The 24,872-nt window shown below is 42.3% G+C and overlaps 1 protein-coding gene across 2 annotated transcripts in view; it reads left to right on the top strand.

Annotated features, from left to right (window-relative positions):
• THOC2 (THO complex 2) overlaps positions 1-24,872 on the top strand; it is a 140,522-nt gene that overhangs the window by 92,800 nt on the left and 22,850 nt on the right. The gene's annotated exons all lie outside the window — the stretch shown is intronic.

Genomic DNA, 24,872 nt, shown 5'->3' with positions numbered 1-24,872 from the left:
AATAATCATGACTCTTCTCAGGTGGCCGTGACTCTTTTCCAGGCCCGGTCTGCAATGATTGTGATGTTGGTTCTCGGCAACCAACATACTTTTAACTCATAAATGATAGACCGCTGAAATCATCTCACCTGTCTCTACTTTATTGGGCAGCATAAAGTTGATGACAGGTTCCCTTTAAATAATGCCGGATATGAAGCATTTGTGGCTTGTGCAAAAAACATGATATATAGGCGCATATAGTGTCAGTTGCCATTGATTAAGAGGCATACTTTAACAACGTCTAAAAAGTAAATTGTCAGGTTCATACTCCTCGCGGTGCTCATAGGATAAAGGACCTGTGATGATGCCATTACCATGTGACCAGTAATATTCACTTGTTACTGGTCACATAACGATGACATCATCACAGGTCTTTTATCCTACAACATTCTTTGGTACTTTAGTGCCTCAAATAATAGTAATAATGACCCCATCATGTACCTCATTTGACCCCATCATGTACCTCATTTAATGGACAACATGGGGTTAGTGTGAGGTACATGATGGTGTCACTTACTATTGATATGAGGCACATTGTGGTCCAAAATTAATATAACCATGTGCCTCACATTAACATTTTTTTTAGGGATCGGAATTGCGGACCCGGAAGTGCGGGTCTGCATTTCCGGATCTGGGACGCACATTGTGCGACCCCATAGAAGTGAATGGGTTTGCAATTCCGTTCCTCAAAATGCGGAACGGAATTGCGGACGTGTGAATGGAGCCTGATTTTGATTTCATAGAGTAGGGGATACCTCAGTGAGAGCAGCCCCTGCTCTGGCACACCTAGTTGTCCATACATTACATGGTTTGCCATTCATTTGGATGGGCGCCATGCATTACTAGAAGTCGGGTGGTATTCTAGTGTTTGGAAATGTGCTAGTCTGCATTATTTGCTGTTTGATTACACCACAGCCAATGACTACTCCTATTGGAGTAAGACTAAGACTGGAAGCGTATGGGATAAAAGCCAAAGATTACAAAAAAAAGTTCCAATATGGCACCTGTGGGAGGCGACGCTCTCACACCTATGTCTGCAGGAAATGGAAGCCGTTCTCCTAACCATGTTGGAGACCTGCCAAGACCTTGTGAATTGCTGCAAGTCTGCACTTGACTGCAAAGCAATAGAAGTGGTTACCATAAAGAGCTTATCTTCATGTAAAACTACTTTAACGCGTAAGTTTTTGTTTTCTGGTATTTAGATCCGGCAGAGGATCTATCTATCATTTCCATTTCGTCCTCAAGCATTCTGAATGGAAAGAGATCCATTCAGGATGTATCAGGATGTCTTCCGTGTCGGCAGCATTCCATTTTGTGCCCAGGCACAAAACCACTGCAAGCTGCGGTTTTGTGTCCAGTCGTAAAAACAGAGAAAAAAAAAACTATCCGGCACTTAACCACCTCAGCCCCCCTAGCTTAAACCCCCTTAATGACCAGACCACTTTTTACAATTCTGCACTACACTACTTTCACGGTTTATTGCGCGGTCATACAACTTACCACCCAAATTAATTTTACCTCCTTTTCTTCTCACTAATAGAGCTTTCATTTGGTGGTATTTCATTGCTGCTGACATTTTTACTTTTTTTGTTATTAATCGAAATTGACCGAAATTTTTGCAAAGAAATGAAATTTTTCACTTTCTGTTGTAAAATTTTTCAAACAAAACTACATTTCTATCTAAATTTTTCTCTAAATTTATTGTTCTACATGTCTTTGATAAAAAAAAAAAATGCAATAAGTGTATATTTATTGGTTTGCGCAAAAGTTATAGCGTTTACAAACTATGGTACAAAAATGTGAATTTCCGCATTTTGAAGCAGCTCTGACTTTCTGAGCACCTGTCATGTTTCCTGAGGTTCTACAATGCCCAGACAGTACAAACACCCCACAAATGACCCCATTTCGGAAAGTAGACACCCTAAGGTATTCGCTGATGGGCATAGTGAGTTCATGGAAGTTTTTATTTTTTGTCACAAGTTAGCGGAAAATGATATTTTATTTTTTATTTTTATTTTTTTCACTAACTTTTCTCATATTCCACTAACTTGTGACAAATTATTTTTTTTTTTACATGAACTCACCATACCCCTCACAGAATACCTTGGGTTGTCTTCTTTCCAAAATGGGGTCACTTGTGGAGTATTTATACTGCCCTGGCATTTTAGGGGACCTAAAGCGTGAGAAGTAGTTTGGAAACCAAATGCGTAAAAAATGCCCTGTGAAATCGTAAAGATACTCTTTGGAATTTGGGCCCCTTTGCGCACCTAGGCTGCAAAAAAGTGTCACACATGTATCGCCGTACTCAGGAGAAGTAGGGCAATGTTTTTTGGGGTGTCTTTTTACATATACCCATGCTGGGTGAGATAAATATCTCTGTAAAAGACAACTTTTCCCATTTTTTTTTTTTTTTTTTATACAAAGTTGTCATTTTACAAAGATATTTCTCTCACCCAACATGGGTATATGTAAAAAGACACCCCAAAACAGATTGCCCTACTTCTCCGGAGTACGGCGATACCACATGTGTGACACTTTTTTGCAGCCTAGGTGGGCAAAGGGGCCCAAATTCCTTTTAGGAGGGCATTTTTAGACATTTGGATTCCAGACGACTACTCACGCTTTAGGGCCCCTAAAATGCCAGGGCAGTATAACTACCCCACAAGTGACCCCATTTTGGAAAGAAGACACCCCAAGGTATTCTGTGAGGGGCATGGCGAGTTCATAGAATTTTTATTTTTTTGGCACAAGTTAGCGGATTTTTATTTTTTTTATTTATTTATTTTCTCACAAAGTATCCCTTTCCGCTAACTTGTGACAAAAAGTTCAATCTTTCATGGACTCAATATGCCCCTCAGCGAATACCTTGGGGTGTCTACTTTCCGAAATGGGGTCATTTGTGGGGTGGGTTTACTGTTCTGGCATTTTGGGCGTGGCTAAATTGTGAGCAACCCTGTAAAGCCTAAATGTACTCGTTGGACTTTCGGCCCCTTTACGCACCTAGGCTGCAAAAAAGTGTCACACGTGGTATCGCCGTACTCAGGAGAAGTAGGGCAATGTGCTTTGGGGTGTCTTTTTACATATACCCATGCTGGGTGAGAGAAATATCTCTGTAAATTGACAACTTTGTATAAAAAAATTAAAAAGTTGTAATTTTACAGAGATATTTCTCACACACAGTATGGGTATATGTAAAAATACACCCCAAAACACATTGCCCTACTTCTCCTGAGTACGGCGATACCACATGTGTGACACTTTTTTGCAGCCTAGGTGCGCAAAGGGGTCCAAATTCCAATGAGAATCTTTACAATTTCACAGGGCATTTTTTACGCATTTGGATTCCAAACTACTTCTCACGCTTTAGGTCCCCTAAAATGCCAGGGCAGTATAAATACCCCACAAGTGACCCCATTTTGGAAAGAAGACACCCCAAGGTATTCCGTGAGGGGCATGGCGAGTTCCTAGAATATATATATTTTTTGGCACTGCAGTGGGGCGGACTGTCACTGCGGTGGGTTGGACTGAACGCAAGTGTGCGCACACGATCAGGCCTGATCGGGCGAACACTGCGTTTTTTGTAGAGCCTATAGAACATGTCCTATTCTTGTCCGCAATTGTGGACAAGAAAAGGCATTTTCTATATAGTTCTGGCAATGTGCGGATTCGCAAAATGCGGAAAGCACATTGCCGGTGTCCGTGTTTTGCGGATCCGCGGTGTCCGTGTTTTGCGGATTCGTGGCTCCGCAAAACACATACGGACGTCTGAATGGAGCCTTACAGGGGGGTGATCAATGACAGGGGGTGATCAGGGAGTCTAATATGGGGTGATCAGGGGTTAATAAGGGGTAACTAAGTGACGGGGGGGGGGGGCGGGGTGTAGTGTAGTGGTGTTTGGTGCTACTTACAGAGCTGCCTGTGTCCTCTGGTGGTCGATCCAAGCAAAAGGGACCACCAGAGGACCAGGTAGCAGGTATATTAGATGCTGTTAACAAAACAGCGTCTAATATACCTGCCGCTGGCAGGCTGTAGATACACTAGTTTACCTCCCGATCCTGTGAACGCGCGATCTTGTGTGCGCGCGTTCACAGGAAATCTCGCGAGATGACGCGTCGAAGAGGAACAAATCGACCGCCTCCGGAACGCAATCCTGCGTTAGGCGGTCCAGAGGCGGTTAAAACAATGTAAGTCCTAAAAAAATTGATCCGTCATGCATTGACTTTTAATGTATTTAGTGACAGATCCGTTTCTGTCTTATTCTGGTATTGAGACCCTCTTCCAGATCTCAATACCGGAATGAACAATGCAAGTATGAAATAGCCTTAGACAAAGGAAAGCCCTAGTGGCATGTTCTTGTCTTCCGCATTCTTCACTGTATCTTTCCACTGACGTGGCAGGCGGTTCACCAGCCTTTATGGTTCCTTTGTATGCAAGCCTACAAGAAGTGGCGTTCACTAGTCAAGTGATTGCCATTGGGAAAACATATGTTGTAAAACTAAGAGTCGAGAATTGCTTTCATATATCCAATTTTTTATTTTTTTTTAACTAAAAGTAGACTTTTTCAGGTCGTTAAAGAGTCACGGGTTGCCTGCCAGTTGGCAGGGACAGATAAGCTTTTCTGTACTGCCAGTTCTTCACTTCTGCAGGCTTTTCTAACGTTTCAAGTATTTGATTGTCTTAGGATTTGTCTTATACGCATACATACAATATTGTAGAGTCAAAGGACCGATCACATCAGCTGTTTCAGGGAGCTCTGGTGAGTGTGGCGGGCTTCCAGCAGCTTACCAAGGACAGCGCCTTACATTGTATAGCGGCTGATGGGCAGGGTCCCAGGAGTTAAACCCCTGCCGATCTGATATTGATGACCTATCCCAAGGGTAGGTAATCAATATTAAAGAGGTTATCCGACGGGGACGAGCCTTCCTAGCATCATGCTTATATCACATAAATATATATTGCACATCTCTGCAGACTGCTTTGTACTGTATGTGACCTTCTATATACACGTTCACACTTGGAAATAGAACATCTTGACTTTGGAATGGAACTGTATCAGAATTTAAGGAGTAACTTTTTCAGATTTTTTATTTTTTTTCCATAAATCAAGCAAAACTAAGAAACGTAATATCTTACTACCAAACAATGCCCCTTTCTCTGCTTATCAGTTTGTCTTGCTTCATTAACTCTCAAATCTGTCTCAAGCGAGGACTAGTCAGCAGTTCACAGATTACTGGTGCTGGCTAGTAAGTGGCCACAGCTAGATTCACTTCCAAACTGCTTAGTTCTGTCTTAGGTCCACCATTACTGCAGCGGAGTCTTCCGTTTTCTCCATGTGCAGTCTATGGGAGCACATGACATCTAGTCTTCACCCAATAGCTCAGGAAAACTGGTTTAGCAGCTGAGCCCAATTTACCGAAGTGGAGCTGAGCTTCAACATTTGTGGACAGGGATTGCATTGCTTCTGGAAATTGCTTTAGCAGATCTTCTGAAAGCATACCTCCAATTTAAAAAAAAATGAATAGTGCAGTTGAATGTAATAAACTTTGTAGTATATCTTATTAAAGAAGAAGGAGCAAGGAGAAAATGGGATATACAGTTGCCCTGCAATATAATGCTACTTTCACATCTGAGTTTTTCTTTCCGGTATTGTGATCTGTCAGAGGATCTCAAAACTGGAGGAAAACTCTTCAGTTTTGTCCCCATTCATTGTCAGTGGGGGCAACACTGAACAAATTGCAAGCAGCGTTTTTGTGTGCATCATTGGATACTGATCAAGACTGATCCGGCATGAAACAAAATGTAAGTCAATGGTGCCAGATCTGTTTTTTCAGACCAAAAAACAAAACAAAAAAATAACTTTCCAACACCCATTGACTTAAAATGGTTTTAGTGCTGGATCTGTCTTGCTCATTTTAGAGATAATACTACCGGATCCGTTGTGAACGGATGCGTTTTTGCTAATCACGTGTCTGATCCATCAAAAACGCAGATGTGAAAGTAGCCTTATCCTCCAGATAACATAGTTGCAAGAAGAACACTTTTATTTGGTGAATGGACAACACATTTTGCGGTCGAGTAGGTCATACGAAGATCTGTTTGAACCAGAAATACGTTGTCCATTCATCAACTAAAAACGTTCTTCTACTGACTTTTGTGGACTTACCTGTACCAGAAGGAAGCGTGCAGCAGCAGACCATCCAAGGTTGTTGTGCCCTCAACGCAACAACAGAAGGTGAGCAGTCTATATTGCGTCGATGGTCATTGTGGTCCTGCCTAGGATCTCTCTTTCTACTTGAGGCTTCTGTCTGCTGTTGAGGCTGCTTTTAACATTGAAGACTATGGAGAGTGAGAAAAGAGGGGAGGAGATGGCTGATGGATGAGACACACAAACTGCAGTTTCTTAGCTCTACTACACTTTTGACTCTACAATATCTAATAGGATAAGGCTCTACCACTGTAATACATCACTTACTGGCTGGCAGCAGCCTCCTCACCTCTCCATAGTGTTGTCTTTGAGGCTGACGGGGCGTAGGCTACTTTCACACTAGCATTTTTACTAGATCCGGCAGGGTTCAGCAAAAACGCTTCCGTTTTTGATAATACAACCATCTGCATCTGTTATGAACAGATCCGGTTGTGTTCTCTTCAACATAGCCAAGACGGATACTTTCATGAACTCCATTGAAAGTCAACGGGTGACTACTCCGTTTTCTATTGTGGCAGAGAAAACTGATCCGTCCCCATTGACTTTCATTGCATCCTGGATCAGTCTTTCTCCACATCCTAGAACGGAAAGCAAACTACAACATGTTGCGGTTTCCTCTCCGGTACAGGAACGCAACCAAATGGAACAGAATGCATTTTGGAGCATTCCGTTCAGTTTTGTCCCCATTGATAATGAATGGGGACAAAAACCGAAGCGTTTTTTTCCAGTATTGAGCACCTATGATGGATCTCAATACTGGAAAACTAAAATGCTAGTGTTCAGGCTGCGCTGGTACAGAAAAAAAAGTCTCATGCAAATCTTTTTTTTTTTTTTTTTTTTTTTTTTTTTTACAGTAGGGATCGACAGACATAGTTTTTTTTTTTTTTTTTTTTTTTTTTTTAGAGCCGATACCGATAATCTGTGAACTTTCAGGCCGATAGCCAATAATTTTATATCGATATTCTGTCCATTTTTTTTTTTGTAACTTTTTCATTTATACTTAATATTTTGGTGTTTGTGTTTTTTTTTTTTTTTTTACACACTAACTATTAGAACCCTTGTCCTATTCACCCTGATAGAGCTCTTTTAGGGTGAATAGGAGCTCACACTGTCCCTGCTGCTCTGTGCTTTGTGCACACAGGAGCAGGGAGCTGACTATGGCAGCCTGGGCTTCAGTAGCGTCCTGTCTGCCATGGTAACCGATCAGAGCCCTAGGCTTACACTGCTGGGGCTCCGATCAGAAGCTGCCGCTGCACCACTGATGAGGAGGGGACCCTGTGGCCACTGCCACCAATGACTAATACTGGGGGGCTTGGGTGAGGGGGGCACACTTCGCCATCAAGAGCCCATTAATTCAAATACAGGAGGCGGGTGCTGGCTGCAGAATCATATAGCCGCATCCGACCTCTGAGCGGTAGCTGCGATCCGCGGCAGTTAACCCCTCAGGTGCGGCAGGGGTTATCTGCCACTGATCGCAGCTACTTGTCATAGAGGTTGGGTGCGGTCCACAATCCTAAAACAGATAAAGGACAGGGAAAAAAATAAATCAGTATTCAAATACATAATCCATGTCACAGATTTGCATTCACCACAAAGATGAGTACCCGTGTGGTCTTTACAATCTAGCAAACCAAATGGAGACACCTCCACAACAAGTAATACAAACCGATATTTATCACTCATTCACACATGCATAGTGCAGCTTCCTAATACGGCAGCAATAGACATCTATGGGACCCTACTGTACCTCCATATACCTCCCACTGGATGCATAGCTTAACACAGCACCTTATGGAGCACAATCCGCCAACTCAGCTTCAGAGTACAGAAGTGTTTGGCTTTGGGATTACTACATAAGGAAGTGGACTATATTACAAACATTTAGCCCCCTTAGGGACTAGAACCTTTGTCCTATTCAACCTGATAGATCAGGGTGAATAGGAGCTCACACTGTCCCTGATGCTCTGTGCTTTGTGCACACAGCAGCATGGAGCCGACTATGGCAGCCAGGGCTTCAATAGCGTCCTGGCTGCCATGGTAACCGATCGGAGCCCCAGGCTTACACTGCTGGGGCTCCGATTGGAGGAGGAGGGGAGAGGGGACCCTGTGGCCACTGCCACCAATGATTAATACTGAGGGGGCTTGGGTGGGGGGGCGCACTGCACCACCAATGTTTTTAATACTGGGGTGGGGGGGAGCACTGCTCCACCAATGAAGATAAATCTCTCATTTATTCATATACAGGAGACGGGAGCTGGCTGCAGAATCACATAGCCAGCTCCCGACCTCTATGAGCGGTAGCTGTGATCCGCGGCACCTGAGGGGTTAACTACCGCAGATCGCAGCTACCGCTCATAGAGGTCGGGAGCCGGCTATGTGATTCTGCAGCCAGCTCCCGCCTCCTGTTCAATTTGAATGAATGAGTGAGTTAACATCATTGGTAGCGCAGTGGCCGCAGCCCCTCTTCTCCTCTCATAGCTGGCAGCGGCAGTAGCGACACAGGGGGAGGGAGACACTGCTTTCTTCTCCACTGTGCTGCTGAGGGAACATGGATCGCGCTGACAGCAGCACGAACCATGTTCGCGATTCATTATTGGCAAGGTTAGATACTGATACCAATAACTTTGAAAATCCTGAATATCGGCCGATAATATCGTTGTAATCGGTCGATCCCTACTTTACAGCAGCCCCTTGGGCCATAGACACAATGGTCAGGAGGGGACCTCAGTGACTTCTATTGAACAGTTTTCAGGGCATGCTCGGTGACCTGTGCAGAGGTTATTGGACTAAACGTGGCATCAGTCAGGTCAGTGGTGTGTTACTGACTATATGACAGACAGCCATGCACACACAGTGAAGAAGTTAAGTAATAGTCATAATTATTATTCCATTATTATTTCTGTTCAGTTACCTCATGGATATCATGTAACCCGGTCACACGACTGGCACCATGTTTACTCCTGTTCCGTTAGCCCATAGATTCCGCAGGACTAGTCCATGGGCAGTTATTATTCTACTGTGCACAGGGGGTCACTGCACTGGTATAAGAAGGGTATGTGAGCATAATTTAAAGCGGTTGGTCCCATGACACCAAATTATCCCCTATCCAGAGGGGGCTAGTGTCTGATTGTCAGGCGTCTGAACGGCGGGGAGTCTGACAGTCATTAGAACAGGAGCCTGCGTTCCCCCTTTTGAATGGAGCGGCGGACACGTATGTGTGTCTGTGAATAGGGATTAAGTTGTTTTCATGGTACAGCCCTTTATATACCATGTCTATTAGAAAACTATGGTTTATTATTCAGTAAATGAACAGTGTAATCTGGACAACCTTTTTTTTTTTTTTTTTGTCCAGATTACAATATGGACAGCAGCATCCCAAATACTACTGTATCGATAAAGAAAAAGGCATACATATCGAGCAGCTGTGCCCCTAAACTCCCACCCAACCCCCTTGACAAGCAGTTTTAATTTTCCATTAAGATAATTTTTAGGTTGGATGAACTGAATTTACTTGTATCTTATTAGTTAATGATCTCTGGACAAATTCCAGTAGAAACTTGCCCCTGGCCCACTGTAGCATATTAATTACTACAGTAATGGATGGGCATTTTGGATTCCGCCATCTTATCTGCCTAGTGATGGCTTATTCACTGTATAAATAGGAAGAATTGTCAGATGGGTTTGGGCAAGACTGATGACCGCCCCCTGGAAGCTATAATGGATGCCCTTTCCTGTTGCCCGGTATGAATAACAGATAAAACAAGTAAATTGCTTTTGAAAGTTCTTTAAGGTGTTGTCCGGGTTCAGAGATGAACCCGGATATACCTCCATTTTCACCCAAGCAGCCCCCGTGACTTGAGCATTGGAGCAGTTCATGCTCCGATGCTCTCCTTTGCCCTGCGCTAAATCGCGCAGGGCAAAGGCATTTTTTGGCATTCTGGTGACATACCGGGGCTCTCCATGGGGCTGCCAGGGAGCCCGTTGACGTCACCGGAACTGATGGGTGGGCTTTAGCGCTACCCTAGCCAGTAAAACGGCTAGGGCAGTGCTAAAGCCCCGAACACACTGCCGGAAGTTTCCGCCTGGCAGTGTGTTATGATGAACAAAAGAGCCCGTGCAATAAAAAATAACTAAAATCTACAAAAAAATATGCCGCTCATCCTCACTTTCCTTTGTCTGACAAGTAGCTGGAGCAGGAGCCTTCCTCCTGTGGTATTTCTGCACTGGCACAAAAGGATTAAGTCCTGCCCTTCATTAAGCCCAACTCTTTTTGCTGTTTCCCAGGCGAAAATGGAGCAAATCAGCAGGCAATTAAAGTTATGCCACAGGACAGGGGATAAGTGTCAGATTTCTGGGTTCCCTGACAATCTCAAGAACTGAGGCCTTCAGTTTGAATGGACTGGCAGTCACAAAAGACCACTGCTGTTCCATTCAACTCTACGGGACTTTCAGGGATAGCAGAGTACAGGTGCATCACCGCACCATTCGAGTGCTGAACACAGGACCCCGAATTCTCATGATTGGCTCCAGCAGTCAGACTCCTGCAAATCACTATGCTCTGGATAAAGGATACGGGTTTGTAATGGGACCCCACCTTTAAGGCCTCATGCACACCACCGTTGTTTTGGTCCGCATCCAAGCCGCAGTTTTTGCGACTTGGATGCAGACCCATTCACTTCAATGGGGCCGCAAAAGAGGCGGACAGCACTCCATGTGCTGTCCGCATCCGTTGCTCCGTTCTGTGGTCCGCAAAAAAAATAATAACCTGTCCTATTTTTGTCCGTTTTGGGAACAAGAATAGGCAGTTAGATCAATGGCTGTCCGTGCCGTTCCGCAAATTGCAGAACGCACGTGGACGCCATACGCCATATTTGCGGACCACAAAACACACAACGGTAGTGTGTTTTGGGAATAGGCAAAATCATGCAGATTTACATAATTTAATGATAATCAGAGAAAATCTGTTTACTGTTATCATTAATTTCTAGACTTGGCTTACCTTTAACCCTTTCGCTGCCAGCGATGTGTGAACATAGCGCCCACTCGCGGGTGCCGGCGGGTCTCTGCTGTTTCAAACCTTTAAAGACTTTAGATGACGTGATCAAGGCATGTAAACCGTGAAAAACGACATCTTCGTGTGGCCCATGGGGATGCCGGCAATTCACTTTAATACACTGGGTCTCTCTGAAGAGACCCAGCGTATTAGCGCTGCAATTTTTATGTTGGCCAGGCCAAAATAAGAAATCAGCAATTCACATATTACCATGCTCCTGTATGGAGTGCAGTAATATTTGATAAAAATAAATAAATTGGTGAATGTGGTAGCTTCCCATACTGGCTACAAAAATTTTTATTTAAAATTTTTTAAAGATTTTAATCGCAACCCTTTCCTTAGAATAAAATAAATAAATACGCTAACAAAAAATATAAACCTCATGGGCATCACTGCGTCCGAAAACGCCCATACTATTAAAATATAAAAATTAATTTTCTAATACGGCAAATGGCGTAACGGAAAAAAAAGTTTCAAAATGGCAGATTAGCAGTTTTTTCATGGCTTTTCTTCCCCCAAAAAATGTGATGAAGTCACACAAACCAAAATGGTATCAATAAAAAAAAAATCCTGCAAAAATTGTGCCTCCATGCAGCTCAGTAGACGTAACTATGTAAAACTTTAAAAAAAAGTTTTATTTTAATTTTACAGTATTTAGACATAAAATATATACATATGTGGTATTGTTGTAATTGTACTGACCCAGGGAATGAATGGCATAGGTCAGTTTTGCCACAAAGTGAACACTGTAGGGAAAAAACACATAAAACTGTGGAGTAATTGCGTTTTCTTCCCAATTCCACCCCGTTTGGATTTTTTCCCCACTTCCCACTACATTGAATGCAGTATTAAATGGTGGCATTAGAAAGTACAACTTGTCCCACAAAAAACAAGCCATTGGCCTCTTTCACAAGGTCGTCGTGTGTGAGGGCCGGATAGGATGTGGGTGCGTCGCGAGAAAATGCGTGATTTTTTTCTGCTCGAGTGCAAAGCGTTTTAATGCGTTTTGCACGTGCGTGAGTAAAAGTCATGTTTGGTACCCAGACTACTTCACAGAAGTTCGGGTTTGGGTTAGGTATGCTGTAGATTTTATTATTTTCCCTTATAACATGGTTATAAGGGAAAATAATAGCATTCTTGATACAGAATGCTAAGTAAATTATGGATGGAGGGGTTAAAAAAAAAAATAAACAAATTTAACTCACCCCATCCACTTGCTCGCGTAGCGGATCTCCTTTCTTTTTTTTTCAGGACCTGGGTAAAGGACTTTTGACGTCGCTGCGCTCATCACATGGTCCATCACCATGGTGATGGATCATGTGATGAGCGCAGTGACGTCATCAAAGGTCCTTTACCCAGTTCCTGAAGAAAGAAGAGTAGATCCGCTACGCAACCAAGTGGATGGGGAGAGTTAAATTTGTTTATTTTTAAACCCCTCCATCCCTAATTTACTTAGCATTCTGTATTACCCCTTTCATGACCAAGGGTCATTGATGCCCCAGTGTCCAGGTCAAAATTTACAAATCTGACATGCGTCACTTTATGTGGTAATTGCTTTGGAACACTTTTATTTATCCAAGCCATTCTGAGATTGTTTTCTCGTGACATATTGTACTTTATGATAGTCATAAATTTGAGTCAATATATTTCACCTTTATTTATGAAAAAATCCCAAATTTACCAAATTATTAGAAAAATTCACAATTTTCAAAATTTATATTTCTCTGCTTCTAAAACAAAGTCATACCTATTAAAATATTTATTATTTAAATTTTTCCATATGTCTACTTTTATGTTGGCATCATTTTGGAAATGTCATTTTATTTTTTTAGGACATTAGAAGGCTTAGAAGTTTAGAAGCAATTCTTAAAATTTTTAAGAAAATTTCGAAAACCCACTTTTTAAGGACCAGTTTAGGTCTGAAGTCACTTTGTGGGGCTTACAAAGTGGAAACCCCCCATAAATGACCCCATTGTAGAAACTACACCCCTCAAGTTACTCAAAACTGATTTTACAAACTTTGTTAACCCTTTAGGTGTTCCACAAGAATTAACCCCTTAAGGACCGGGCTCATTTTCACCTTAAGGACCAGGCCATTTTTTGGAAATCTGACCAGTGTCACTTTAAGTGCTAATAACTTTAAAACGCTTTGACTTATCCAGGCCATTCTGAGATTGTTTTTTCGTCACATATTGTACTTCATGACACTGGTAAAATGAAGTCAAAAAAATTTTTTTTTTTCCACAAAAAAATCCCTAATTTACCAAAAATTTGGAAAAATTTGCAAATTTCAAAGTTTCAGTTTCTCTACTTCTGTAATACATAGTAATACCCCAAAAAATTGTGATGACTTTACATTCCCCATATGTCTACTTCATGTGTGAATTGTTTTGGGAATGATATTTTATTTTTTGGGGATGTTATAAGGCTTAGAAGTTTAGAAGCAAATCTTGAAATTTTTCAGAAATTTACAAAAACTAAATTTTTAGGGACCAGTTCAGGTCTGAAGTCGATTTGCGAGGCTTACATAATAGAAACCACCCAAAAATGACCCCATCTAAGAAACTACACCCCTCAAGGTATTCAAAACTGATTTTGCATACATTATTAACCCTTTAGGTGTTGCACAAGAGTTATTGGCAAATGGGGAGGAAATTTGAGAATTTAATTTTTTTGTCTAATTTTTCATTTTAACCCATTTTTTCCACTAACAAAGCAAGGGTTAACAGCCAAACAAGACTGTATCTTTATTGCCCTGACTCTGCCGTTTACAGAAACACCCAATATGTGGCCGTAAACTACTGTACGGCCACACAGCGGGGCGTAGAGGGAAAGGTGCGCCGTATGGTTTTTGGAAGGCTGATTTTTATGGACTGGTTTTTTGACACCATGTCCCATTTGAAGCCCCCTGATGCACCCCTAGAGGAGAAACTCCCTAAAAGTGACCCCATCTAAGAAACTACACCCCTCAAGGTATTCAAAACTGATTTCACATACGTCGTTAACCCTTTAGGTGTTGCACAAGAGTTATTGGCAAATGGGGATGAAATTTGAGAATTTCATTTTTTTGCCTAATTTTCAATTTTAACCCATTTTTTCCACTAACAAAGCAAGGGTTAACAGCCAAACAAGACTGTATCTTTATTGCCCTGACTCTGCTGTTTACAGAAACACCCCATATGTGGCCGTAAACTACTGTACGGGCACACAGTAGGGCGTAGAGTGAAAGGTGCGCCGTTTGGTTTTTGGAAGGCTGATTTTGCTGGACTGTTTTTTTGACACCATGTCCCATTTGAAGCCCCCCTGATGCACCCCTAGATTATAAACTCCATAAAAGTGACCCCATCTAAGAAACTACACCCCTCAAGGTATTCAAAACTGATTTTACAAACGTTGTTAACCCTTTAGGTGTTGCACAAGATTTAATGGAAAATAGAGACACAATTTCAAAATTTCAAATTTTTGGCAGATTTTCCATTTTAATATTTTTTTTCCAGTTACAAAGCAAGGGTTAACAGCCAAACAAAACTCATTATTTATGGCCCTGATTCTGTAGTTTACAGAAACACCCCATATGTGGTCGTAAACTGCTGTACGGGCACACGGCAGGGCGCAGAAGGAAAGGAATGCCATACGGTTTTTGGAAGGCAGATTTTGCTGGACTGGTTTTTTTGACACCATGTCCCATTTGAAGCCCCCCTGATGCACCCCTAGAGTGGAAACTCCAAAAAAGTGACTCCATTTTAGAAACTACGGGATAGGGTGGCAGTTTTGTTGGTACTAGTTTAGGGTACATATGATTTTTGGTTGCTCTATATTACACTTTTTGTGCAGCAAGGTAACAAGAAAAAGCTTTTTTGGCACGTTTTTTTTTTTGTTATTTACAACATTCATCTGACAGGTTAGATCATGGGGTAATTTTATAGAGCAGGTTGTCACGGACGCGGCGATACCTAATATGTATACATTTTTTTTTATTTATGTAAGTTTTATACAATGATTTCATTTTTAATACCAAAAAAATGTTTTTTGTCTCCATAGTCTAAGAGCCATAGTTTTTTCAGTTTTTGGGCGATTATCTTGAGTAGGGTCTCATTTTTTGCGGGATGAGATGACTGTTTGATTGGCACTATTTTGGGGTGCATATGACTTTTTGATCGCTTGCTATTACACTTTTTGTGACGTAAGATGGCAAAAAATGGCTTTTTTTACACTGTTTTTATTTTTATTTTTTTACGGTGGTCATCTGAGGGGTTAGGTCATGTGATATTTTTATAGAGCCGGTCGATACGGACGCGGCGATACCTAATATGTATACTTTTTTTTTATTTATGTAAGTTTTACACAATGATTTCATTTTTGAAACAAAAAAAAATCATGTTTTAGTGTTTCCATAGTCTAAGAGCCATAGTTTTTTCAGCTTTTGGGCTATTATCTTGAGTAGGGTCTCATTTTTTGCGGGATGAGATGACGGTTTGATTGGTACTATTTTGGCGTACATGCGACTTTTTTGATCACTTTTATTACCTTTTTTGGGAAGTAAGGTGGGCAAAATTTCAATTTTCTCATAGTTTTTATTTTTTTATTTTTATGGCGTTCACCGTGCGGGGAAAGTAACATGACCATTTTATAGATCAGGTCGTTACGGACGCGGCGATACCTAATATGTGTAGTTTATTTTATTTTTTTAATTTTTATTCAGTGATAAATGTTTTTTTTTTATCTTAACTTTTTTCACTTTTTTTTTTACATTTTTTTGACCCAGACCCGCTTGGTTCTTGAAGATCCAGTGGGTCTGATGTCTGTATAATACAGTACAGTACAATATATATTGTTCTGTACTGTATTTTACTTACACTGAACAGATCTATGCTTTCAGCATAGATCTGTTCAGCACCATGGACAGCAGGACGCCTGAGCAGGCGTCCTGTTGCCATGGGAACCCTCCCCGTCTGCTCAGAACTTCGCAGACGGGGAAGGGTAAGCACGGGGCTAAGGGGGGCTCTCTGGGGGCTCTCTCCCTCTCCATCGGGGGGCTGCAAAGGCACAGCAGCCCCCCGATGGAGAGGGAGGGAGCTCCCTGACCGATGACAGATAACTTTTTCCATACAGCGGTCCGTACGGACCGCGGTATGGAAAGGGTTAAACGGCTGACATCTTCACAGATGTCAGCCGTTTATACCAGGGTGCCAGCAATGTGCTGGCACCCTGGTACAACCACTAGACACCAACGATCGTTCATGGGGAGGCGGGCGGGGGATCGCGATCCCGCCTGCCGCACCGCCCGCCTCCCGCAACGCCCCCACCGCCTGCGACACCCCCCCCGCACCACCCGCCGGCATCAAATCATGCAGGGGTGCAGGGGGGGGTGAAAAATAAAGATTATAGGCACTCAAAAGTTTCTGATCCCCGCGGTCAGGGACCGCGGGCATCAGAAACTGCAAAAAGCGCAGCAAACCGCAGGTCTGAATTGACCTGCGGTTTGCTGCGATCGCCGACACGGGGGGGTCACATCACCCCCCCTGGCGTTGTCACAGGATGCCGGCTGAAGGATTTCAGCCGAAATCCCGTTCCGTTTAACCCCTCGGGCGCCGGAATCCCGATTTAAAAGTCAGGACGTACCGGTACGTCCTTGGTCCTTAAGGACTCGGGAAATAGGGCGTACCGGTACGTCCTATGTCCTTAAGGGGTTAAAGGACAATGGAGATGAAATTTCTAAATTTAACTTTTATGGCAGATTTTCCATTTTATTACATTTTTTTTCTTTAACACATTGAGGGTTAACAGCCAAATAAGGCTACTTTCACACTTGCGTTAGGAGCGGATCCGTCTGGTGTCTGCACAGACGGATCCGCTCCTATAATGCAAACGCTTGCATCCGTTCAGAACGGATCCGTTTGCATAACCATGAACAAAAAAAAAAAATAATAAATTTTTTATTTTTTTTTGTTCATGATAATGCAAACGGATCCGTTTTGACTTTACATTGAAAGTCAATGGGGAACGGATCAGTTTGAAAATTGAGCCATACTGTGTCATCTTCAAACGGATCCGTCCCCATTGACTTCCATTATAAGTCTGGACGGATCCGCTCGCCTCCGCACGGCCAGGTGGGCACCCGAACGCTGCAAGCAGCGTTCAGGTGTCCGCTCACTGAGCGCTGGCAGGCGGATGCATTCTCAGTGGATCCGCCTCCATTGAGAATGCATCAGGGCTGGACGGCTGCGTTCGTGACCACTCGTGAGCCCCTTCAAACGGAGCGCACGAGCGGACACCTGAACGCAGGTGTGAAAGTAGCCTTAAACTCAATGGGCCAGATTTATCATTACTCTGACAGCCCACTCCACTTTTACATATGGCTAAAGTCAGTTTTAGCCAAGTCAGATTTATGATCAGCCCTTTAAGACTGTAATAAATGTGGTTTGACGGTAGCAGTTTATCCGTCAGTAAGCAGCTTTACAAAAGTCGCAGATCTTTACGAAAAAGTCGCACGTTTTTATGAAAAAGTCGCATGTTCTATTAAAAAGTCTCATAAGATAAGCATGGTCCTCACTGGAGTGAAATTGCGACTTTTTTGTGACTTTTTAAATAGTCCCAATAGTAAATCTGTCTAGAGATTCATTTACATAAGAAAACACGCCCACTTTCAGAAAACTGGCGAGCATAGTGCAGAGCAGAAAAAAGTCGCAAATTTGTGCGCAGTTTTAGCGTTTGGAACTTTTTTGGGGACTTTTTCACTCCATTATTCTGAGCTGAGCTAATGATAAATCTGCCCCAATATTTATTACCCTGATTCTGCGGTTTACAGAAACACCCCACATGTGGTCGTAAACTGATGTAAGGGCACACGGCAGGGCGCAGAAGAAAAGGAACGCTGTATGGTTTTTAGAAGGCAGGTTTTGCTGGACTGGTTTTTAGATGCCATGTCCCATTTAAAGCCCCCCTGATGCACCCATACAGTAGAAACTCCCAAAAAGTGACCCTATTTTGGAAACTAGGGGATAAGGTGCCAGTTTTATTGGTACTATTTTGTGGTACATTTGATTTTTTAATTGCTCTATATTAAGTTTTTTGTGAGGCAAGGTAACAGAAAAATGGCTGTTTTGGCATAGTTAATCTGACAGGGTAGATCATGTGCTATTTTTATAGAGCAGATTTTTACGGACGCAATGATATCAAATATGTCTACTTTGTTTGTTTGTTTCAGTTTTACATAATAAAGCATTTTTGTGTGTCCATTTTCTGACCACCATATGTTTTTTTATTTTTCTGCTGATCGTCTTGTGCAGGGGGTCGTTTTTTGCACAAAGAGTTGAGGTTTTTATTGGTACCATTTTTGGGTGCATAGGCTTTTTTGATCATTCATTATTACACTTTATGGGGCAAGGTGACCAAAAAATTGGCTGTTTTGGGACATTTTTTATTTATTTTTACAGCGTTTATCTGAGGGGTTAGTTCATGTGACAGTTTTATAGAGCAGATCGTTACGAACGTGGCAATACCTAATATGTATACTTTTTTCTTATGCTATTATTGTGTAAAACTTTAATAAATATCTGAAACCCAAAAAATTATGTTTTAGTGTCTCCATAGTCGGAGCCATAGCTTTTTTTTTTTTTGGCGATTGTCTTTAATAGGGTATCATTTTTTGCGGGATGAGGTGACTGTTTGTTTGGTACTATTTTGGGGGTCATAAGCCTTTTTGATCGCTTGCTGTTGCACTTTTTGTGATGTAAGGTGACAAAAATGGCTTTTTGGCACTGTTTTTTTTATTTATTTTTTTACGGTGTTCACCTGAGGGGGTTAGGTCATGTGATATTGCATTGCAAAGTATAATACAGGATGGGCCATTTATATGGATACACCTTAATAAAATGGGAATGGTTGGTGATATTAACATCCTGTTTGTGGCACATTAGTATATGTGAGGGGGGGAAACTTTTCAAGATGGGTGGTGACCATGGTGGCCATTTTGAAGTTGGCCATTTTGAATCCAACTTTTGTTTTTTCAATAAAAAGAGGGTCATGTGACACATTATACTTATTGGGAATTTCACACGAAAAACAATGGTGTGCTTGGTTTTAACGTAACTTTATTCTTTCATGAGTTATTTACAAGTTTCTCTTGGTTTACAGCCATTGACATGTCGCCGAGGTTAACACGTGAGGAGCGGATAGAAATTGTGTTGATGTCTAGTGAACGCAGTAACCGGGTCATTGCAGCAGATTTCAATGCAAGACACCCTACGAGACCACCCATCTCCCATGCTACAGTTAGCAAACTGCTTGCTAAGTTTCGTGAAACTGGTTCAGTGTTGGACGCATGAAATCTGTCTCTAATGAAGAAACATCAGTGGCTGTCCTAGCTTCATTCAGCAAGAGCCCACAGCGTAGCACTCGCCGCATGTCACTGGAGAGTGGCATTAGTCGAACATCCCTTCGGCGGATATTAGCTACTCACAAATGGCACCCTTACAAACTCCAGCTACTGCATCATCTCAACGAGGATGACCCAGATCGGCGCACTGAATTTGCAGAATGGGCAAAACAAAAATTGGAACAGGACCCTCAGTTTACGCAAAAGATTTTGTTCAGTGATGAGGCAAACTTTTATGTGAATGGTGAAGTTAACAAACAAAACCACCGCTACCAATGGTGTGGTATATGGGGTACAAAGATAGTGGGGCCATTCTTCATCAATGGAAACCTCAAGGCCACTGGATATGCGAAATTGCTACATGATGATGTGTTTCCCTCTTTATGCACTGAAGCTGGCACGTTCCCTGAGTTTTTCCAGCAAGATGGTGCACCCACCACATTATGGGTGTCAGGTCAGAGCATTCCTAGATGAACAGTTTCCTGGAAAGTGGATTGGTCGTCGTGGGCCAGTTGAATGGCCCCCAAGGTCTCCCGATCTGACCCCCTTAGACTTTTATCTTTGGGGTCATCTGAAGGCAATTGTCTATGCTGTGAAGATACGAGATTTGCAGCACCTGAAACTACGGATACTGGAAGCCTGTGCTAGCATTTCTCCTGCGGTGTTGCTATCAGTGTGTGAAGAGTGGGAGAAGAGGGTTGCATTGACAATCCAACACAATGGGCAGCACATTGAACACATTTTATAAGTGGTTAGAAACTTGTAAATAACTCATGAAATAATAAAGTAAAACCAAGCACTCCATTGTTTTTCTTGTGAAATTCACAATAAGTTTGATGTGTCACATGACCCTCTTCCTATTGAAAAAACAAAAGTTGGATTCAAAATGTCCGACTTCAAAATGGCCGCCATGGTCACCACCCATCTTGAAAAGTTTCCCCCCTCACATATTAATGTGCCACAAACAGGAAGTTAATATCACCAACCATTCCCATTTTATTAAGGTGTATCCATATAAATGGCCCACCCTGTACTATCAGATGTCCTGTAGGTGGCAACACTGGACGCTTTTGCAAAGCGTCTGGTTGCCAAGGCAACCATCGGGTGCTGCCATCGCAGTGCGGCAGCCCCGATGGTTAAGAGAGGGAGCCCCCTCCCTCTATTAACCCCATGGATGCCGCAGCATCTTAGGGGTTACAGCAGTGTGTCAGCATAGAGCTGACACTCTCTGCTGATGGCGGTGGCTCAGGAATGGAGCCGCCGCCATCAAACACAGCAGGGGGACCGCTCCGCATCGGGGCATCGCTCGAAAGGGGGAGGGGGAAGGTACGGCCAGCATTGAGAGAGGCAGCACAAATGGGGGCAGGAGGAATGTATGGGGCGGGGAGCGGGCGGACCGCATCAGGGCAGGCTGCATGAATGTGGATGGGAGCGGGGGGAACTGCATAAGGGGCAGGCGGGGACAAGGGGGAGCTTGGAGGCGCACAGATCGGGGGTCACGAGGTCACTACCTGATTTCAGGCTCTGATCTGAAGAGCGCAGATCAGAGCCTGGAACAGGCTTTGCAGCGCTTGGATTAAAGAGCTGCCTGACGTCTATACATGTGCTATCTGCACGGGGCATGTGCAAATAGCACGTATATAGACTGATTGCAGTCGGAAAGGGGTTAAGAATGCTATTATTTTCCCTTATAACCATGTTATAAGGGAAAATAATAAAGATCGGGTCCCGATCGTCTCCTTACAACCATGTGTGAAAATCGCACTGCATCTGCACTTGCACTTGCTTGCACAGCTGTTCTTGACAGTGGGAGAAATGGCCACACTTAAATATTCAGACCTCGCCAGAATCCTATAATGTCGTTTATGCAGATTTTCCGTGTGGATTTTCACTGCATTTATGCTTTAAAATTTAGGTGTGTTACTTGCAGATTTTAGGGTGGATTTGCCCCAGATCTTTGTGCAGGTTTCTCCCTTTGCAGTGCAAGCAACTGACTTGCTGTGGATTTCAAAATTCGCCCCATCACTCAATTTCCGGGCTGAAGATTTCCACATCTACTTAGCTGGTACTGTATTACACGGCTGATTTTCATGAAAATCCGCAAGAAATATGTACCTTATAGGTTTACAGAGTTTTTGTACAACCTTTGCTATGTCAGAGAAATGTTTAAAGTTTGGGTTGGTGGGGGCCAGAACCTTTCTCCTCATTCTAGAAATCATGGTGGTGACGTATCAAAAGTTTAATGGAAATATGGTGACCCTTTTTAAAGTCACGAGGAGGGTTTCACTTCTTGGAAGGCCATGAAGTCAGGCTGAGGCTCCGTTCACTTTTTTAATTTTTTTTTCATAAGAGCAGTAAAAAACTAAATATAACACACTGGCAAATTGACTGACACCAGCCGTGCCTGACGGACTCCAATGAGTTATAATTGGGTCCATCAGGTTCTGTGTTTTTAATGGCAGAATAGATCTGCGCTCTTCCCGTTAAATATGATGGATTGTCTAACGGAGCCCCCAGTGTTTGTGAGCCTGTCATTTGTTCGCCATCCCCCTCGAGCCTCATCACCCTTTTGTTACATTCAGCTCACGTCCGCGTCTCTCCTGGGTCTTCTCTATGCCCACCAGATGGTTGGCATACTGTATTGTCGCTCTTCTCATTATACTATTGACTGCTTTCCTTTTTATTTCTTTTTTATGTCTTATTTAATAAAAAAATAAAAAGATTTATTGTAAGAAAAAAGTGATGTCTCCTTTGCATTTCCATACATGCCAGGGTGCAAAAGAGGGAAAATCCAGCACTTTCAAATCTTCGTATTGTAGCAAAATGACTGACGGAAACAAAACCTCCACCCGAAGAGCAGTTGCCCGGGTGCACAGTATGTAGTCCTGGGCCTCTGTGCATCTCATTTTTCACTAAGCTTATACTACAGGCCGGTCCAAAAGTATAGATACTCCTGAATAAATGGAAACCGGTGGTTGGAACGCCATCCTGTGTGTGGGATGTTGCTAAGGAGAAGGGGGCAAATCTGTGAGGTGCGGTGTCCAACATTTTGAAAGCCGTCATTTTGGAACCACGTTGACATTTTCAGATGGGAAGGGGTGCGTGTGACACATTTTTGTGATAGGGAATTTGATGAAGAATATAGAGCTGTGCTTAATTGTGACGTATCTTGATTCCTGCCAAAGTCATTAACCATTTTCTTTTTGTTACAGACAGATATGGCTGCAAGATTAGTGAGGAGAGGACAGAGATTGTACTGATCACTGGGGCGCTCAGTACCAGAGTCACTGCAGTTGATTTTAACGCTTGCCACCCTAACAGACCATGGCACAGTTGGCAAATTGCTTGTCAAATTTCGTCAAACAGGTTCTGTGTTGGACCTGCCGAATGTGGGTTCTCTTGAATTGTTACAATGGGTGTCACAGCAGTTGCAACAGATCCCACAATTGGCAGGTCTAACACGGAACCTGTTTGGTAAAACTTGGCAAGCAATTTGGTAGATGGGTTGTCTGTTATGGTGCTGAGCGTTGGAATCCACTGTAATGACTCTGGTACTGCACTCCCCAGAGATTAGTACACTCTCTGTCCCATCCTCGCAGCCAGATCTGTCTAACAAAGAGAAAATTGTTAATAACTTTGGCTGGAATAAAGGCACGCCACATTTAAGCACAGAATTGTGTTCCTCGTGAAATTCTCTTTCTGATAACTGTCACATGTACCCCTTCCCGTTTGAAAATATCGACTTGGTTCCAAGGTGGTAGCTTTCAAATAAATGCCATGTTGGACACCGCACCTCACAGATTTGCCCCCTTCCCCTTAGCGACATGCCACACACAGGATGTCGTTTCCATTTATTTAAGGGGTCTCCTTACTTTTGGACCACCCTGTAAATGTGTACATATACCCAAGATTATAGCTGTAAATGTTTATCTCAACATTTGCTAAGAGTGATATTTTGGCATAATTTTTTGTTCTTTCTAGTTAATTTAACCCCTTAAGGACTCAGCCCTATTTCACCTTAAGGACCAGGCCATTTTTTGCAAATCTGACCAGTGTTACTTTAAGCGCTGATAACTTTAAAACGCTTTGACTTATCCAGACCATTCTGAGATTGTTTTTTCGTCACATATTGTACTTCATGACACTGGTAAAATGAAGTAAAAAAAAAATTTTTTTTTTTATTTATAAAAAAAATACCAAATTTACCAAAGATTTGTAAAAAAATTGCAAATTTCCAAGTTTCAATTTCTCTACTTCTATAATACATAGTAATACCTCCAAAAATAGTTATTACTTTACATTCCCCATATGTCTACTTCATGTTTGGATCATTTTGGGAATGATATTTTATTTTTTGGGGATGTTACAAGGCTTAGAAGTTTAGAAGCAAATCTTGAAATTTTTCAGAAATTTTCAAAAACCCAATTTTTAGGGACCAGTTCAGGTCTGAAGTCACTTTGCGAGGCTTACATAATAGAAACCACCCAAAAATGACCCCATTCTATAAACTACACCCCTCAAGGTATTCAAAACTGATTTTACTAACTTTGTTAACTCTTTTTAGGTGTTCCACAAGAATTAATGGAAAATAGAGATACAATTTCAAAATTTCACTTTTTTGGCAGATTTTCCATTTTAATAATTTTTTTCCGGTTACAAAGCAAGGGTTAACAGCCAAACCAAACTCAATATTTATGGCCCTGATTCTGTAGTTTACAGAAACACCCCATATGTGGTCGTAAACCGCTGTACGGGCACACGGCAGGGCGCAGAAGGAAAGGAATGCCATACGGTTTTTGGAAGGCAGGTTTTGATGGACTTTTTTTTTTTTTTTTTACACCATGTCCCATTTGAAGCCCCCCTGATGCACTCCTAGAGTAGAAACTCCAAAAAAGTGGCCCCATTTTAGAAACTACGGGATAGGGTGGCAGTATTGTTGGTACTAGTTTAGGGTACATATGATTTTTGGTTGTTCTATATTGCACTTTTTGTGAGGCAAGATAAGAAATAGCTGTTTTGGCACCGTTTTTTTTTTTTCTTATTTACAACATTCATCTGACAGGTTAGATCATGTGATATTTTTATAGACCAGGTTGTCACGGATGCGGCGATACCTAATATGTATACTTTTTTTTTTATTTATGTAAGTTTTACACAATAATATACTTTTAGAAGCAAAAAACAAAATCCATGTTTTA

Source organism: Bufo bufo, chromosome 8 (genome assembly GCF_905171765.1).
Source record: "Bufo bufo chromosome 8, aBufBuf1.1, whole genome shotgun sequence".
NCBI lineage: Eukaryota > Metazoa > Chordata > Amphibia > Anura > Bufonidae > Bufo > Bufo bufo.
Note: the sequence above shows the minus strand (reverse complement) of the source record. Positions and strands in the feature narration are given on the sequence as shown.